The following is a 4,647-nucleotide window of genomic DNA, read 5'->3' as shown; positions in this document are numbered from 1 at the left end:
GTCGACAGAAGCCCACTTGGGCCATCTGAGACTCATGGCATCCTGAAATGTCTTCCATGGAAGTAAGCAACTGCAAGTACAGGCTCCCCATGCATTGTACACTGTACATGTGGCCTGCAGGCGTTTCTTCTGGGGGTGGGTGGTTGCTTTCCCAACATTTATTGCAGGTTTATATAGGGTTTTGGTTTGTTTAGTTGGTTTCATTTGGTTCGGTTTGGTTTTCTGCACACAAGTGCGCGTGCACATATGCACACATATGTATGTGTGTTTTCCATAAAGAGTTACAAGTCATCATGGTGAAGGACAGTACAGAAAGTTATGGATTTTATTTTCCATTTTTAGCATACGCAAGGCTCTATGACTCCAATCTTATGGGAACCGGGGAGGTTTTCCTTCATTTTTTTCGTCTTTATGTTTGGAAGGCTCCTTCTGAGGGAGTAATTGATGGGTTGGAAAAAAAAAAAATTTTTTTTCTTCAGGTTTTATGTGTATGTAATCTCTCCACACAACATAGGGCTCACACTCACAATCCCGAGTCCCACACCCCACCGATGGAGGATGGAGCCAGGCACCCCTTTGATCAAATTTCTTTTTTTTTTTTTCTTTTCTTTTCTCTCTCTTTTTTTTTTCTTTCTTTCTTTTTTTCTTTTTTCTTTTTTTTTTTTTTTTTTTTAAATGAGGTAGATATGCAATGTGTGCTCAGGACAGAAAGAGAGCCCACATGCTGAGGTTTGGCAGAGTCATTTGGGACCCGGGTAAGTGTGAAAGTGCAGGAACAGGGCCCACAAATGTTAAAACGTGACAATGCCCTTGGTCAATATTCTCTTAACAGATGATGTATTGGAAGTGCTCTTCTGAGACGCCTGGGTGGCTCAGCCGGTTAAGTGGTTAAGTGGCTGTCTTCGGCTCAGGTCGTGATCTCAGGGTCCTGGGATCGAGCCCCGCATCGGGCTCGCTGCTTGGCGGGAGGCCTGCTTCTCCCTTGTCCATTCCTCCTGCTCGTGTTCCCTCTCTCACTGTCTCTCTGTCAAAGATATACAGTCTTTTAAAATGAGTGAATGAATGAATGAATAATGGGGTGCCCCGGTGGCTCAATCGGTTGAGGTTGAGCGTGTCTGCCTTGGGCTCAGGTCATGATGCTGGAGTCCTGGGATTGAGTCCTGCATCGAGCTCCCTGCTCAGCTTAGGGCCCGCTTCTCCCCCTGCCCTTCACTCCGCTCGTGGGCTCTCTCTCTCTCTCTCTCTCTCTCTCTCATATCAGTAAATAAAATCTTAAAAAAATAATCAACTGAGTGAACGAATGGACGAACACACAAACAAAAGACATGTCATCAAAGGTAAGTGCTCGCTTTGGGGGGGGCGGGGGGTTGGGGAGTGGAGGGGGGTGTCAAAGCAGAATTTCTCTGACCTGCAACACAGTCTTTATCAACGCTGCTTTCAGTCCTTCCTCCAGATTCCATTTTCCATAAGGGACGGTCCCACCCAAGTGGGCTTCTTTCATGGTAAGACCCGTGTTCTCCCCTATGTCCTGCAGAGAGAGACGAGCCATGAGAAGCGAAAGTTGGGCGGATCAATATTAATCTAGGAAGTAAGCATCACTCCTGAGACCACTAGCTAAAGTCCTGCTTCCTCTTTAGGACCCAATGTCTTAAAAAAGCAGGTATAGTCATTGGCTTGGGAAAAGGGAGGAGGCCCAAGGACCACCCTAAAGAACAGAGTAGGGGGAGAAACAGAAGTGAAAAGATAGAAGAACTGGGGCACCTGGGTGGCTCAGTGGGTTAAAGCCTCTGCCTTCGGCTCGGTTCATGGTCCCGGAGTCCTGGGCTGAAGACCCCGGATCGGGCTCTCTGCTCGATGGGGAGCCTCCTTCCCCCTCTCTCTCTGCCTGCCTCTCTGCCTACTTGTGATCTCTGTCACATAAATAAATAAAATCTTAAAAAAGAAGGAGGAGGAGGAGGAGGAGGAGGAGGAGGACGACGACGACGAGGAGGACGAGGAGGACGAGGAGGACGAGGAGGAGGACGAGGGCGAGGACGAGGACAAGGACGAGGACGAGGACGAGGACGAGGACGAGGACGAGGACGAGGACGAGGACGAGGACGAGGACGACGAGGACGATGACGACTGATTTCACCATCCCTAGCCTTTGAAATGATCTGGTATCCCCTCCTAAGAGAGAACCCATTCTCCGCAGAATGTTTCCTAGTTCTTTTCACTAAGTATTGCCACCCAACAAGCACATTCCCATGCCACCAAACCGTCTCCGCAAACATAATTTGTAGGATCTGTGTTCTATTCTATCACGTGAGTATAGCATCCTGTGTTTAAGCATCGTGCCGTTGTTCGACATTCAGGTGGATTCCAACTCTTGTTTGTGTGTGTGTGTGTGTGTGTGTGTGTGTGTGTGTGTGTGTGTGTGTGTGTGTGTGATCCGGTTGCGGAGGAATGACAGGAGAGAGGAAAGCAGTTTTAGGCTTCTGAGCTCAGCCCACCATGGGAAGGCCAATAGATAGAAGGGAACTGACAGAGGAAGTTTTTCTGGGCACGCTGCTCTGATGCCGTCTGCAGACTGATGAGAATGTCTTCTTTTCCTCCTGCTCCGTGGAGGGAGGATGCCTTTCCTAGGCGAGTTTTATCTCCCCCTTTCAGGTCAGGAAGCAGAGGAAGAGGCAGAGTGTCCTCCTCAGGGCTATTGCCTTTTTGTCTGTCTGTCTGTCTGTCTGTCTCTCTCTCTCTCTTTCTTTCTTTCTTCCTGTCTCTCTTAAGGTTCTGTTTATGTATGTTACAGAGAGAAACACAGCGAGGGAGGGGAAACAAGCAGGGGCAGGGGGAGCGGGAGAGGGAGCAGCGGGCTTCCCGCTGAGGAGGGAGCCAGATGCGATGGGGGCGGGGTGTGTGTGTGTGTGTGTGTGTGTGTGTGTGTGTGCGCGCGCGTGCGCTTGAGATCATGACCTGAGCCTATGGCAGACCCTTAACGCCTGAGCCACCCAGGCGCCCCTGGGTTACCGTTTCTTAAGCGCTTCACATTCCAAAGAACCTGTGTGCCAAAGCCGTACGGGGGGGGGGGGGAGGGGGGGGCGGGGGCAGCACACAGGAAACCCATTCTCTCCCTAGGCTACAAAAAGCTCAGGGTCCCCTGGCTGGTTGTCCATAGAGCGCGCTGACTCTTAGATCTGAGTCCTGAGTTCGAGCCCTGGATGTAGAGATCCAGATCCAACCCTGGTTGTAGAGCTCACTTCCACAACGACAAAAATAACAATGAAGAGCTCGATAAACACTGCGCGTGGCCTCTGCCACTCTGCCTACTTGGGATCTCTATCTCGCTGTCAAATGCGGAAGTAAAATCTTTACAATGAAAGAAAGAGAGAAAGAGAAAGAGAAAGAAAGAAGGGAAGGAAGGAAGGAAAAAGGGAAGGGACGGGAAAGGAAAGGAAAAGGAGAAAGAAAAAAGAAAAAAAAAATTACTTTCTACGGTGACAGAAGGATGGAGGTAGCCTCCTGTCCCCAACCCCATAGCCTACCTCCTTTCCAGCCAAATGACCAGCACTTGGAAATGGCTTTGAAACATCCTCCATGACTTGGGCTCGCCTGGTGGAAAAAGCGGGGTGCTTTTCATCTCATTACTGGGCCAGCGTAGGAGGATGGAGAGAGGGTAGCTGTCCGTGGGGAAGGGGGTGCCACGCGACCCAAGACACAGGACCCCAGCAGAGCATGATGAGATCGTTATGGCCTTAAGGGGTGCAGAATAGCCTGTGAATCCTTTTCCAGGGAAGAAAGCAGCCCCGCGAGACAGTGTAAAACACCTTTCCACAGTGTCTGCTGACGATGCTAGGACTTCTGTCCTCAGAGATGGTACTGTTTTAGTACCACTTAAAGTTTTAAGAGAAAGGGTCGGGGGACTCGGTGGCACGCGAACATCATTTCGTCGTTCCACTCATCTTCATAAGCTCATCGTGGAGAACGATGTCGCCGTACAAAGGAGCAGAGCGCCGATCCATGGAAACAATTGGGTGGGCCCCAAAAACATGACGCTGAGAAAAAGGAACCAGAGAGCCAGGGGTGGCATAATGCCTTGGGATTCCAGGGGTAGGAAGAAGGCAGCCGTAATACCCCAATCCTAGACGGGAAATACCCCAATCCTAGGCGGGACGGAGGGGGTATCGGAGGCTGTTGGGGGAGACCGGCAAAGAGAGTCAGGGTGAGGGGAGGGGGAGGCGCGGATGGCAAGGGGGCAGGGTGTGGTAGGGGTGTTTCTTTTCGTAAGGGATGGAAACCTTCTGGAAATGGTGGCGAGGGTTGCGCATCTTTGTGAGTAACCTGAGGAAAAAAAAGGCTACGGAACTGTGTACTTTGGAGCATGTGAATTATGGAGTGCGAATGTTATCTCCACTTTGAAAACGTGAGGGAAAAGTGTAGGCAGACGGAGGGAGGGAGGGAGGGAGAGGGGTAAGTAGGGAGGTCCCTTGGGAGGGAGGGAGGTGAACAGGGCGGGTGGTTGGAGAACGGGGGCGGGTGGTCGGCCTATCCCTCCCTCCCTCGCTCGCTCGCTCGCTCCCTCCCTCCCTCGCTCGCTCCCTCCCTCCCTCCCTCGCTCGCTCCCTCGCTCCCTCGCCCCCTCGCTCCCTCGCCCCCTCGCTCCCTCGCTCC

The 4,647-nt window shown here is 51.4% G+C and overlaps 1 long non-coding RNA gene across 2 annotated transcripts in view; it reads right to left on the bottom strand.

The window, feature by feature from the left end:
- Positions 1 to 311: 311 nt before the first annotated feature.
- Positions 312 to 4,647, bottom strand: part of LOC308338068 — a 6,438-nt gene continuing 2,102 nt past the window's right edge. For both annotated transcript variants that reach the window (XR_013966367.1, XR_013966368.1), the window contains 3 exons: positions 3,522 to 3,588; positions 1,409 to 1,528; positions 312 to 1,024 (listed from right to left, as the gene is read on the bottom strand). This is a non-coding gene — a long non-coding RNA (uncharacterized lncRNA). The remainder of the gene's footprint in view (positions 1,025 to 1,408; positions 1,529 to 3,521; positions 3,589 to 4,647) is intronic.

The sequence above is a fragment of the Martes martes genome (assembly GCF_963455335.1).
Source record: "Martes martes genome assembly, contig: scaffold_555, whole genome shotgun sequence".
NCBI lineage: Eukaryota > Metazoa > Chordata > Mammalia > Carnivora > Mustelidae > Martes > Martes martes.
Note: the sequence above shows the minus strand (reverse complement) of the source record. Positions and strands in the feature narration are given on the sequence as shown.